At 40.1% G+C, this 14852-nt stretch overlaps 1 protein-coding gene across 7 annotated transcripts in view; it reads left to right on the top strand.

Annotated features, from left to right (window-relative positions):
* fgfr2 (fibroblast growth factor receptor 2) overlaps window positions 1–14852 on the top strand; it is a 177828-nt gene that overhangs the window by 19960 nt on the left and 143016 nt on the right. For 3 of the 7 annotated variants that reach the window (XM_085994561.1, XM_085994557.1, XM_085994556.1), the window contains one exon: window positions 3438–3524. The exons of 3 other annotated variants lie outside the window; for them this stretch is intronic. The gene's annotated coding sequence lies outside the window, so the exon portion shown is untranslated. Of the gene's footprint in view, window positions 1–3437; window positions 3531–14852 lie in introns of all 7 variants that reach the window. One more of the 7 variants, XM_085994558.1, reaches the window with a different exon arrangement.

Here is a 14852-nt window from a genome sequence, read left to right as displayed (position 1 = left end):
ATGTCAGACCGTTTTTGTTTCACGGAGGGTGATCAGCAGTAGCAAAAAGTTGTTAAAAGGGGTGGTTCAAGCCAGGACATAGACTCATTTAATAAACAGCTAGATCCTGTTACGGGAAAATACTAAGTTTGGCATTCAGGATGGATGAAAATTGACTGAAGGGCCTTTTCATCAGGACCGATCTTTATCAAAGTCAAGGTAAGTCAGAATTTGTTAATTAGACTATGATTATTTATGGGGTTGAGTCAATGAGGCTGTGATTATTACCCAGGCTAATAATAATACCATACTTGCTTGTACAGCAGATGTCACTTGTATTCATGAATGATATGGTGGCTCAACTTTGTCTAAATTAATGCCTGAGTTAACATGGGCACCAGATTGATGCAACCCATCTTGATGTGTATATATGTGCCCATATCAGTCTGTTACTAAGCCATTTTATTCCTTCATCCAGGGGTAAGGAAAATTTCTGCCATCAGAACATGAACTGTCCTGTTGGTGAGCTTGAAGTTGGGTTACTGTTGAACAGCCGAATTCTGCATAGTACCTAGTACAATTTGCTACTTATGCCCTCTTGCCAGTAACCATTACCGCGCGAGAAAAAACCCAAAATATGGGTGATTACCTCAAGTGAGAACTGGGCATGATTACTTTTCTGAGGTGCTAAAACTTTGATTGCAGATTGTATTCTGGTTAGGAAGGTACAAAATATGTCATGGTTAGTCAGGACAGATTTTGAAGCTACGTTTCTGGTATAATTTTAGAAGTCACATACACTGGCTAGATAATCCTGTTAGTTTTGCACTTTGTTGTATGTCGGCTTTGGCTCAGTTACTGATCTCTGAAAACAAGGTTTCTACATACTGTAGATTGCAGAGTACAGTACAGTCGTATCATTAAACCAATTAACATTTCCAAGACTTCCACTGATACGTAGCACAGTGCTTGCATGTAAGTGAAAATATGAAAGGTGGAATTGTTTTCAATAACAAAGTGCCAAATTGAAGCCCTGTGTCTTGATAAGAAAGCAACTGGCAGAAATGATTGTAATAAATATTTAAGGCTTGTAGCAGTTTCTGCCTCTGTTTTTCTATACATAATGAAACAGTAAACATTGGAATTTAATTTGTATCTGCTGTTCCTTTGAGTGAATTAGTTGCAGCTATAAAAATCAATTTTGCCTGAGAAACAGCCATTCATAACTGCACAACAATTCACTGCTTGTGTTTCACATTAGGTCATTCACAGTTGAAATTTTGACAGTATTATGGAGATGTCCTAGAGGGTGAGGGGTAAACGGAACGGATGCGATGGCCTAGGAGGATGGCAGCTAGTACCATACAGGTTTTTGTAGCAACACTTTGTTGTTATAGCAACTGATCTGGACAAAATGACAGGCAAGGTAATTGAAGAAAAAAGGCGTTCTGTGGGAATGAGTAGGCAACAGCTAGTGCAGGGATGACCCCTCCTTCATGCTGTGATTTTGTGGCCATGGACTGCCCTTTAGTATTTTATAGGCTTAAATGTTCATCAGGAGTTGATGCGTTGTCTTGAGAAGCTTTTGTAAGTGGCATCAATGAGCTTTGGAAGAAGCCAGCAGTGACTGTTTGCTTCACTCTATGAATACCGATCGAGCGGTATGGGTAGGGATGTGAAAGTAGTGAAGGATATTGATCATTGTGGTATGCAGTACCCCTGATTGATTTAAAAATTGTTAGTTTAATTATTAGGTTTGATTAAGATATCGTAGTTTGTCAAACGCCTGAATGAAAATGGGATGGTGTGGGGGGTGAATAGTGTGTCAAAGTCTTGACTCTCGCGCTGTGCTGCACACTTACTGAAAGCATATATATCAGCTAAGATATTGAAAGTTTGATTGTAACAGAGGAACATTGTAAAAGAAAGTGAAGAGCTCATGTTATTCGAAAGGGATTTTCCCCCATTTTTAAATTATAAGGAAGATGTTTTAAACTGCTAATTAAAATCAGATTGTCAGAAAACCTTTAGAATACTTGGGTAAAATGTGTCTAATTCACATCATTTGAACATATTTGTAACATCCTTTGGTTTCACCCTTTTTTCTGAAGTTTTATAAACTATATAAGAATATTAAGAACAAACAAATATATAGGATTTTTAAATTCCTTTTTATTTTTAACAAACCATTTGTGAAATGACTTTTTCCGATTTTTGCAACATAAATTAAATCAATACTATTTATTATATCATTGGGGTGAAATTGTCATCTCGCGACCTGTCTAGTTACAGGCCTAATTGAGAAAGCTAATAGCACCTTTTAAATTTTTCATTAACTTTGTCGCATTTGTAAATGTTTTAAACTGGTTGAGGTCACGGATGGAAGGAAAGTCAAGCAGGCTTCAATAACAGATGTGTGATCCTCCCCAGCCAATTTTCCTGTTTGTACTCCAAATTCAGGATTGATTCATTTTTTTTTGTGTGTATTCTCTTGTCTCTCTCTCCCCCCCCCCCCCCCCCCAATACTAATTCATATTAAATAAGATTAAACATTCTTTCAAAATGTTAAATGTAGATTTGTGGCTAGAATTTGTCCTTGGTCAGATGCCAAGAATTTTTAATTATCCTTGCTATCTTCCTGTTCAGTGTGGGCTCCTGCTGTAAAGATGTGCAGTACTACACCATCACAGTGTCTCGTAGTGTTTGAAGAATAAACGTCTAGTGGACAGACTTTGGCTTATGTAACTTTGGGAATTGAGGGATCTGCCTGTGGTCCAATTCAGTGAGTGTGGTGATTTAACTTGCAATGCCTCTGCTGTAGACCACAAAGCTTGCGGTCGTCTTGATGGTTGGCAGCAAGAAGGAAAAGTATTACCAGCAGGCTGTGTGAATAGGGCTTTCTTTGGGAGGCCTAGACTGCACAGTTTTAACTTAATTTGTAGTTTTGATGTCCCTTTAGCTGGTTATAAGATGGTGAAATCTCTAGCTGTGAAACATTTAAGTTTGCTGGAGCTGCAGTTTTAACTGAAAACTGGTATGTGACAGATAATGTCTCTCCTACATATGTTTGGTATCTGTAGGATGGACAGCTGAAAAATATTTGCATCAAAGATATTATGTGACTTAATTAAAAGTCATGACAGTGGGGTGATTCTGCCTTTAAGAAGTGCTTGAAGAGACAGGGCTTTGAAGTTTGAGAATTTAAAAATAAATTTGTTTGTTTATTCTCTCCATTTATTTTACTTGTTATTCACATGCTATCTGTTGCATAATACTTAAAAATGATAATTTAAGCCAATTCAGCAGAGATGAACTAACTGCAATAAAACAAGAAAATGCTTGAAATGCACATTCCATTGATCAGAATCTGAAAGCAAAAGAAAAGTTAGCCTTTCAGGAAAGGCCCTTTGTTGTAATGAAGGGCACATTTGAATTGGTCATATTCCTTTCTTTTTCAGATGCTGAATTTCCAGCAGTATCTGGTTTGATTTCCGATTTCTGGCACTCGTGACTATATTTTATCTCTGCAAAAGCTGCACGTTTAGGTAAATGTAAGCACAGCATATTCAAATCTGCTAGGTTTTAATGTTGGTTAGATGTATTTTTGAATTGCTTAGATTTTTAAATGAAGAAAACATTCTATCCGATCTTAAGTTTTATATCAAACTGTCTTTTGCCTTGTTAACACTGTTCATTTTCAGTGAAACAGTGAATATTCATACACCATTTATGATTTTTAAAACTAAAGGTTGTGTTCCTGTGGTAATGCTCACAGAATTTTTTTTTAAATTGTACTTGATAACGCCTCACCAGCTGAAGCCTCTGATTGGTGGTGCTCATAATGAGTCTGAGGCTTGTCTGGGGCCCAAGACTTGATCAAGTCCAGGCCTTAACTCTGTTTAGGGTTTCAGTTAGAACTTGTGAAATGTTTAGTTACTTCATCTTGCTGAGGTAAACTTTCAGATATAACCTGCATACTCACCTTTTTAAGCTAAAGAACTGCTACAATAAATATAAAAATTTGAGAGTTTGATTGTAACTGAGGAACATTGTAAAAGGAAGTGAAGAGCTTGTGTTATTTTAAAAGGATTTTCTCTCCGTTTCACTTTATAAGGAGGATGTCTTAAAATGCTAATTGAAATCAGATTGTTGGAAAACCATTAGAATACTTTGGTAAAATGTCTCTAATTCATTTTGTAACATCCTTTGATTTCATCTTTTCTTCTGAAGTTGTTTTATAAACTACATATTCAGTTAGAATTTACTGAGGAGGATAGTAACAGACTTCAAGAGGACATAGGCAGACTGGTGAAATGGGCAGACACGTGGCAGATAACATTTAATGCAGAGAATTGGGAAGTGATACATTTTGGTAGGAAGAATGAGGAGAGGCAATATAAACTAAATGGTACAATTTTAAAGGGGGTGCAAGAACAGAGACCTGGAGGTGTACGTACGCAACTCTTTGAAGGTGGCAGAACCAGTTGAGAAGGCTGTGAAAAAGGCATATGAGATCCTTGGCTTTATTAATAGAAACATAGAAGATAGGAGCAGGAGTAGGCCATTCGGCCCCTCGAGCCTGCTCCGCCATTCAATGCGATCATGGCTGATCATCCAAATTCAGTACCCGGTCCCTGCTTTCTCCCCATACCCCTTGATCCCTTTAGCCTTAAGAAATATATCCAACTCCTTCTTGAATATATTTAATGAATTGGCCTCTACTGCCTTCTGTGGTAGAGAATTCCACAGGTTCACCACTCTCTGGGTGAAGAAATTCCTCCTCATTTCTGTCCATAGAGTACAAAAGCAAGGAAGTTATGCTGAACATTTATAAATCACTGGTTAGGCCTCAGCTGGAGTATTGTGTCCAATTCTGGGCACCACACCTCAGGAAGGATGTCAAGGCCTTAGAGAGGGTGCAGAGGAGATTTACTAGAACAGTACCAAAGATGAGGGACTTCAGTTATGTGGTGATATTGGAGAAGCTGGGATTGTTTTCCTTTTGAGTAGAGAAGGTTAAGAGGAAATTTGATCATGTTCAAAATCATGAAGGGTTTTGATAGAATAAATAAAGAGAAACTGTTTCCAGTGGCAGAAGGGTCAGTAACCAGAGGACCCAGATTGGCAAAAGAACCAGCGGCAACATGAGGAAACATTTTTTTACACAGCCAATTGTTGTGATCTGGAATGCATTGCCTGAAAGGGTGGTGGAAGCAGATTCAATCATATTTCAAAAGGGCATTGGCTAAATACTAGAAGGGGAAAAAATTGACAGGGCTATGGGGAAAGAGCAGGGGAGTGGGACTAATTGAATAGCTGAACCAGAGCTGGCACAGGCACGATTGCCCGAATGGCCTCCTTCTGTGCTGTATCATTCTATGATTCAATGAAACTTTCAGGTACAACTTTAAAATGGTTATAGGATTGCCAACTCTGGTTGGACGTAATCTTGGAGCTTTCATCACATGACCTCCTGCCTCCAACCGCCCCGCCCAGTCAAACAGCCATCTATCTTATCTCCAATATCTTTATAACTGAAAGAAAATGAAAAAAAAGTTTTATTTAATGCCCCTATGCTTTTCCTCCTGGGTTGCTCGCTTTGAATTTGTATCGGGGATGTGATTCTCTGAATTGATTGGCCCGTGCCAACCACATGACCGATAATATCATGTAATTATCATGCACTAATGAGAGAGGAAATTAGAACTCTGCATTTGTATATCAAGAAATTAATACATACAGACTTTAAAAATATAGATAACATCCATGATAACACTGAAATGTTCATTTCAGTTATGCTTTCTATTTTGTTTGATCGTCGGTCTACATAAACTAGCAACTACTATGGTTTCTTTATAATGTGAGGCAGGTGCAGTGGAACTTTCAAGCAGTCATCCTGTTACTGATTTAATAAAATAGCCTTACTCTTAAAGTTGTAGCAGAAATTTGCATTTAACATTAATTAATATAACAAATGCATTTTAAGTAATAATGTCTTTTATTTCCTTCCCTCTTTTTTCCTTCCTTTTATTCCTTCAGTCTTTAGGCTGGAGTGGAGGTCTACGTGTGCCAGTAGTCCTTTAGTAGCTTGGCTTGGTGCCTCCTCATTTATAAGCCTGGTCAGTTACTAGAAGTGCTCATTAGTTAGCAGTCAAGAGCAGTAGTGCTGTATGATTTTTTTTCTTGCACCTTGCCCTCTAGAGATGTTGAGGCCAGTTGTAGTGCCGACATTGTTGGTCTATCTAAAATCAACTAACTCAGCGCAATGTAAAGAAAGACTGAACCTGAAATGTTTCTGGCATATAACACAAGAAGTGTTTATTTACCCACTAAGCTATGGGGGAGGGAACAAAAATGTTTTTATCGTATTGTATAATATCAATCAAATAGTATGACATTGAATCATTTTATGCCTCAGGTAAGTTTGCTTGTCCAGATACAGACTGGCATCGGAGGCTTTCGATGAGTTTGCTTGGCTGGTAGCAGCATTCTCTGTGTTCACATGTTTTTGCATGTCAATATTCAGAATTTAAACTTTTGATTTTATGAAAACCCAATTTTTCGAGGTTGCTCCCACCTCCAAATTGGAGAACAGAGGAGGCAGAGAGTCCAGGGTCTTATTTCTGTTATTTTTCCAACACCACAGTAAAGTATTTACAAGAGTTCAGCAGAGCAGAAAGATCCTTTAAAGAGGAGGGGATCTCTCAATACCAAATTTCACTCCACCTCAGGAAGCACCAGGGTATATAACCGCAAACTACAGAGTATAATGCCATTGGGCAAGTCGATGTGAAGTAAATGCTGGGGGTTATCTTGAAAGTGCCCCAATCACACAGTATTTTATGCTTTAAGTGATACAAGAGGAAATAAGGCATTTGCTGGTACCCTTGTGGGCATCCACACCCGTAGACACAAATCTACCTCATTCATGAACCACGAGGGCTCTCTATCAATTTCCAGCTGGTCAGTAATCTGCAATACAGCATGAAACAGGTTAACAGAAAACAGCCATAAGAACATAAGAAATAGGAGCAGGAGTAGGCCAATTGGCCCCTCGAGCCTGCTCCACCATTCAATAAGAGCATGTCTGATCTGATCCTAACCTCAAATCTTCTATCACTCTCCAGCCCACCCGAACCCATGTGATCTCCCGGGAGAGGTGAAAAACCAGATAAAAAACCCAATGGCCAATTTGGGAGAAAAAAATCTGGGAAATTCCTCTCCGACCCATCTAGGCGATCGAAACTCTTCCAGGAGATCACTCTGTCCCTATATTTTCTACAGTACTTGCCTTCTGTAAAGGCGATCTCCGCCCCAGCCAGGAACAGGAATAAAACCATCTCCTGAAATCTAACACAGAATTAGAACACAAGAAGTAGGAGCAGAACCAGGCTACACGGCCCCTGGGCCCGCTCCACTACCCACAGGGCCATGACCATTCCGAACCTAGACTCATGTCCAATTTCCTGCCCGCTCCCTGTAACCCTTAATTCCCTTTACTTCTAGGAAACTATCTATTTCTGTTTTAAATTTATTTAATGATGTAGCTTCCACAGCTTTCTGGGGCAGCAAATTCCACAAACCTACCACCCTCTGAGTGAAGAAGTTTCTCCTCATCTCAGTTTTGAAAGAGCAGCCCCTTATTTTAAGATTATGCCCCCTAGTTCTAGTTTCACCGATCATTGGGAACATCCTCACCGCATCCACCCGATCAAGCCCCTTCACAATCTTATATGTTTCAATAAGATCGCCTCTCATTCTTCTGAACTCCAATGAGTAGAGTCCCAATCTACTCAACCTCTCCTCATATGACCACCCCCTCATCCCCGGGATTAACCGAGTGAACCTTCTTTGTACTGACTCGAGAGCAAGTATGTCTTTTCTTAAGTATGGACACCAAAACTGTATGCAGTATTCCAGGTGCGGTCTCACCAATACCTTGTATAACTGCAGCAATACCTCCCTGTTTTTATATTCTATCCCCCTAGCAATAAAAGCCAACATTCCATTGGCCTTCTTGATCACTTGCTGCACCTGCATACTAACTTTTTGAGTTTCGTGCACCAGGACCCCCAGATCCCTTTGTACTACAGTACTTTCCAGTTTCTTGCCATTAAGATAATAACTTGCTCTATGATTTTTTTCCTGCCAAAGTGCATAACCTCACACTTTCCAGTATTGTATTCCATCTGCCAAATCTCTGCCCACTATGTCACTTTGCAGGTTTTTTATGTCCTCCTCACTCACTACTTTCCCTCCCATCTTTGTATCATCTGCAAACTTTGATATGTTACACTCTGTCCCCTCCTCCAAATCGTTAATATAGATTGTAAAGAGTTGGGGACCCAGCACTGACCCCTGCGGAACACCACTAGTTACTGATTGCCAGTCTGAGAATGAACCATTTATCCCAACTCTCTGCTTTCTGTTAGAGTGCCGATTCTCCACCCACGCCAGAATATTACCCCCAATCCTGTGATTTTTTTATTTTGAGCAATAATCTTTTGTGTGGCACCTTGTCAAATGCCTTTTGGAAGTCTAAATACACTACGTCCACTGGTTCTCCTTTATCCACCCTGTATGTTACTTCCTCATAGAACTCAAGCAAATTTGTCAAACATGACTTCCCCTTCATGAAACCATGCTGAGTTTGTCCTATTAAATTATGTTTATCCAAATGTCCCGTTACTGTCTCCTTAATAATGGACTCTAACATTTTACCAACCACAGATGTTAGGCTAACAGGTCTATAGTTTCCAGCCTTCTGCCTACTACCCTTTTTAAATAAGGGTGTTACATTAGCAGTTTTCCAATCTGCCGGGACCTTTGCTGAGTCCAGGAAGTTTTGGAAAATTATCACCAATGCATCCACAATCCCTACCGCCACTTCCCTCAAGACCCTAGGATGTAAGCCATCAGGTCCAGGGGATTTATCCGGCTTAAGTCCCATTATTTTACCAAGTACCACTTCCTTAGTGATTTTAATCGTATTTAGCGCCTCTCCCCCTAGAGCCCCCTGTTTGTCCAGTGTTGGGATATTCTTAGTGTCCTCTACCATAAAGACTGATACAAAATATTTGTTCAGCGTTTTTGCCATCTCCATGTTTCCCACCATTAATTTCCCAGTCTCATCCCCTAAGGGACCAACATTTACTTTAACCACCCTTTTTCTTTTTATATAACTATAGAAACTTTTGCTATCCGTTTTTATATTTTTTGCTAATTTACTTTCATAATCTATCTTCCCTTTCTTAATCAATCTTTTAGTTATTTTTTGCTGTCTTTTAAAGACTTCCCAATCTTCTATCCTCCCACTAGATTTGGCTACCTTTATATGCCCTTGTTTTTAGTCGGATACTATCCTTAATTACTTTACTTAGCCATGGATGGCTATCTTTTTCTTTTACACCCTTTTTTCCTCAGTGGAATATATATTTTTTGGAAGTTGTAAAATAACTCCTAATGTACACCACTGATCATGTACCGTCTTACCCTTTAATCTATTTTCCCAGTCCACTCTAATCAATTCCACTCTCATACCTTCATAGTCTCCTTTATTCAAGCTAAGCACGCTTGTTTGAGATCCAACCTTCTCACCCTCTACTTGAATATGGAATTCAACCATGTTATGGTCACTCATTCCAAGGGGATCCTTTACTAGGACATTTTTAATTAATCCTGTCTCATTACACAGGACCAAATCCAAGGTTGCTTGCCCCCTGGTCGGTTCAATTACATACTGCTCAAGAAACCCATCCCCAATACACTCAATGAACTCATCCTCAAGGCTGCTCTGCCCAATTTGATTTGTCCAGTTAATATGATAGTTAAAATCCCCCATAATTATAGCTGTTCCCTTATTACAAGCCTCAACTATTTCCTGATTAATACTCCGTCCAACAAAGTTGCAACTGTTCGGAGGCCTATAGACTACGCCCACTAGTGGTTTTTTCCCCTTATTATTCCTTATCTCTACCCAAACTGTTTCACTATCCTCCTTTGACCCAAAATCATTTCTCTGTATTATAGTGATTCCTTCCTTTATTAACATAGCCACCCCACTGCCCCTCCCTTCCTGCCTGTCCTTCCTGATTGTTAAATAACCTGGTATGTTTAATTCCCAGTCATGGTCACCCTGCAGCCATGTTTCTGTAATGGCCACAAGATCATACCCATATGTAGTTATTTGTGCCATTTAACTCATTCATTTTGTTACGAATGCTATGTGCATTCAGATAAAGAACTTTCAAATATGTTTTGTGACACTTAGTTCCTGTTTTTTCCCCTTTTACTACTTTACCTTTTACTCCATACCTTCTGCCCCTTCCTGACACGTTCTGTTTTTTAATTTCCCCACTGCTACCTAAGTCTATGACCTTCTCCGTTGTCATTACTGTTATTTGCTCTCTAGAAACCTCCCCCCCCCCCCCCCCCCCCCCCCACTAATTAGTTTAAAGCCCTCTCTACAGCCCTAGTTATATGATTCACCAGGACTCTAGTCCCAGCACTGGCCAAGTGGAGTCTGTCCCAATGGAACAGCTCCCTCCTGTCCCAGTACTGGTGCCAGTGTCCCAAGAAGCAAAACCATTTCTCCCACACCAGTCTTTGAGCCACGCATTTAACTCTTTAATTTTATTTATCCTAGCCAAATTTGCTCGTGGCTCCGGTAATAACCCAGAGATTATTACCCTTGAGGTTCTGTTTTTTAATTTGACCCCTAGCTGCTCATACTCCTTTAACAGAACTGTCTTCCTTGTCCTATCTACGTCGTTTGTACCAACATGGACCACGACAACTGGATCCTCCCACTCCCACTCCAAGTTTCTTTCCAGCCCAGAAGAGATGTCCTTAACCCTGGCACCGGGCAGGCAACACAGCCTTCAGGACTCCCGCTCTTGACTGCAGAGAACCCTATCTATCCCCCTAATGATACTATCCCCTACCACTACAACATTTCTTTTTACTCCCTCCACTGGAATGGCCCCCTGTACCACGGTGCTGTGGCCAGGTTGCTCATCCTCCCTGCAGTCCCCGCTCCTGCCCTCACAGGGAGTAAGAACCTCAATCATGCTTGACAAGAGCAAGGGCTGCGGCTCCTTCAATACTACATCCTGGATCCCTGTACCTTCCTCACTCATAGTCACACCGTCCTGTCCCTGACCACGGACTACATCTGCAGTAATTAATTTCATAGGTGTGACCACCTCCTGAAACATAGAGTCCAGGAACTTCTCCCCCTCCCTGATGTGTCGCAGTGTCTGAAGCTCGGTCTCAAGCTCTTTAACATGGAGCTTGAGTTCCTCTAGCAGCAAACACTTATCGCAAATGTAATCACCGTGAGCCTCAATGGGGTCCACCAGCTCCCACATTTCGCAACAGTGACACATCACCTGTTCACCCATATCTGTGTAATTAATTAAATTTCTTATTATTCGTTATGAGACCCTCTGCCCCGATATAGATGATAATATTACATCACTATTTAATAGGACTTACCAACTTAAAGGTATAGAAAAGAAGGGAGAGAACCTACCAACCAGCTGATCACCAACCTCCCTCGTGGAAGCTGTCTGGGGGACCTGTCCGGTTGAATTGTCTCACTGCTCCGCGTCCGCAGTGTTGGATTAGCCTGAGAGAGGGAAGCAAAACAGAGCAACAAGCACCCCCTCACCTCCCACTTGCCCGAACTCTGCCACTCTGCCACTTACCAAACTACTTACACTCAATGCGATTGCACTCAGCCTGCAGCTCTAAGCCTGCCCCTTTTTGTACCCAGATTCTACTTCCGGTTTCAACTCTAAAAAATTTAACTTACTTCAAATAATTCACTTTTTTACTCACTAAAATTCAGTAAATGCACTTAAAAGACTTTTTCTGCCACTTACCAAAGTCTGCTTAAACTCAATGATTCCTTGAAGGCAATCCACTAAGCTTGGGTTCTTTGAAGGAGAAGGTAGTTTTGAAAACTGGCTGCTCGGCTGCCCTGGCTAATTATACAATTGTGAAGCCCATGGTTAAAAAGTGAATGTCTATGCTAGTGGCAATCATATAACAAACTACTTGCATCTGGAAACTGCACTTTCAGTGCATGGCAGATTATGGGGCATCTTTTCATGGAGACTCTTAAAAATCATCGTTGTTTGCAGAGTGCCATCCAAAGAGGCCTAATGATGGAGGCCGTTGAGGAAGAGGCCCATCCACAGTCAATAGTAGAGGATGACCGGCAATAACCATGAGCATGTTGCTGCAGAAACACCTTTGCAGCCACGCAGAAACACCTTTGCAGCCACGAAGAGCCTCCTCTATAATAACACTAGGTTATTATAGAGGAGGCATTCACCCAAGTGGCTGACTTGTTTGTATGCTCACTGTGCAGTGGAGCAATACACCATTCCCAACTTTGCCCTTTGCACTGTGTCAACTACCATTGAAGCCCATCCTTTGATTTGTTGGCACCTTGTTCTGCAACAGGAGAAAGAAATGCTCTGGACAAAATGGTAATAAAATAAATCTAATTTGTTGCCCTACAAATACTCACTGCATGTGTGTTGTGTGTTTTTTTTTGGTGCTACCCCTGGCCAATAATATATGTTTTGTGTGTGCCAAGTACTAATCTTGTGTTCCTTCTAGGTGCTTCCCTGTGGCAGGGATAAGTGAAGTTACTGGCTTCTGGGTGTCAGTGGAAGTCTCTTGGGATTGAGTACTGGATAATGAGATGGCCCTATAACTGGTGTCACCATGTTAAATGCTGTGGTGGCTGGCTGATCCTTCCAACTTTCCAGCACATGTTCTATCATTTGAGGGGAGGGGGTTAGATAGGCCAAAAGTGATATCCTGTGTATCAGCAGCTTCATTCATGTCTATTCCATCCATGCCCCTGCTGCTGGGCACTACCTCAGCATGTCTGATGATTCGAATGGACAATGAGTACATTGAAGCTCGTCTCAGTTGGGCGCAACACCCACACCACATCATTCCCGTCACTTCCACATTCATAGCAGAAAGTCTACAGGTGTTTCAATTCTTTTCATTTTTATTTAAGTTTATTGTTAGATAGGTTAGTAATTTTGTTGGGTAAGTGTATCAAGGGATCTGGAGAAAAGGCAGGTAAATGGAGTTGAGGTACAGATCAGCCATGATCTGATTGAATGACGGAATAGGCTCGAGGGACTGAATGGCTTGCTCCTGTTTCTATGTTCTTATTACAGGAATACAACTGTTCCTGATCTTTGAGTAGCTTAATTATTGCAACATTAGTGTTTATTGCAGCATCATGTAGTGTGTGAGCTGAAAACGTAAACAATTGCTGACAGGAGTTTTCAACCTTTCATGTGTTGGAGACCCCCTGAAAATAATGACACACTTTTAGGGGCCCACTGTCTGAAAGAAATAGTCAGTTATCCCCAAAAAATGTACTATTGTTTGCAGGAAACATTTTTAATTAGTTTACAGCAAAATAATAATGTGCTAGTAAGTTAATAAATGTGTACAAATATAGATCTAATGACCTTGTGGACCCCTAGTATCCCCTTACCAACCCTACAGGGCCTTGGTATCCCAGTTGGAAAACCTATTATTTAAGGGTTAATAGCATTCTTCTAGTTCTTCTTGTTTCTCGATCATTCATAAGCTGTTGAAAGTTTAAAAGTTTATATTTTCATTGCATGTCCAATATTTACCTGTTGAATGTGCAGTATTTCAAAAAAGTACAGTGAAGCTGGCCAAACATCAGACAGGTCAGCGGCTTTCAGTGACTAAATTTGAGTGCATTTGCTTTTAAAAGCCTAAAACAATTTTGGATCCAAACGTACCTACTGATTAATGTATAAACACAAGTTCTGAATAATGTCCAAAACAAACACTCAGCTTAGCAGAGCACAGGAAGACTTGGCAGCGGCTCACTAGTTGTAAGGGTTGGTTGTTCAGTGCCTACAGTACCTGTTTTCCAGATCTCTCTATCTCTCTCTCTCTCTCTCTCTCTCTCTCTCTCTCTCCAGCCCCTGCCCCCATGCACACTTTGTCGACATATTTTGTCCATTGAGACTTGGCCCTTTCCCATAGACTAACTGTTTTGATAATATCAAATAACCCCTGAGCAGCAAAATTAAAGCTTCGGTATCCATTTTCCAATGAAATATTTCTTAATTGTTAAAATGGACCAGGATTGAAGCTGGTCTGTAGCTGTACTAGTTGTAAAAAGTATCTCAATACAGAAGGATTCATTGTAATTAGAAATTAAATAAAAGACAATGGGGTAATTTTAAGTTTTATTGCCTGGGTGAAAAACGGGTGATAGCGAATCGGCAGCCTGTTTTACACCTCAGCTGATTTTCTTTTCCAATGGAGATTTTTCAAGCAAGCATTGATCAAATTTCTATTTTTTTAAATTTGTTTTTGACTGTTTGGAGTGCCCATAGGGCAAAATCATACCAATTATTTAAAGTTACAATAACTACATTTAAAATCTAATTGTTGCATTTCAGATTGAAATAAATTTAAAAATGAGTACTGTATTTCTAAAATTTACTGCCTTTGTCACAGTGGCCAATAAGTGACAGTCTGGCTGTAGGTTGAGAGAATTGTTCCAGGAACTATTATGGTGATACAAGTTCTTGTTGCATACCCTAGAGAAAATACATTGGAGAATTAATGTGAGAAGTAATTCTATATTAGTGCTTTTCTAATACACGAAAACATTTAAGCATTTAAATATTTCCTGATAAAGTTCTCAACTTGCATTATTTGGCTGTAAAAGTAAGTACAAACAGTCTCACTGAAAGCATTAAATATTTCAACAAATCGACTGTTTTTCACAAGCAGAGATTGACGATTACTTGGGTATTTCCTGAAAAACGTGGTAAATTCAAATTGCC

The sequence above is a fragment of the Somniosus microcephalus genome, chromosome 8 (assembly GCF_052327205.1).
Source record: "Somniosus microcephalus isolate GS21.2 chromosome 8, FLI_Smic_1.0, whole genome shotgun sequence".
NCBI classification, from domain to species: domain Eukaryota; kingdom Metazoa; phylum Chordata; class Chondrichthyes; order Squaliformes; family Somniosidae; genus Somniosus; species Somniosus microcephalus.
Note: the sequence above shows the minus strand (reverse complement) of the source record. Positions and strands in the feature narration are given on the sequence as shown.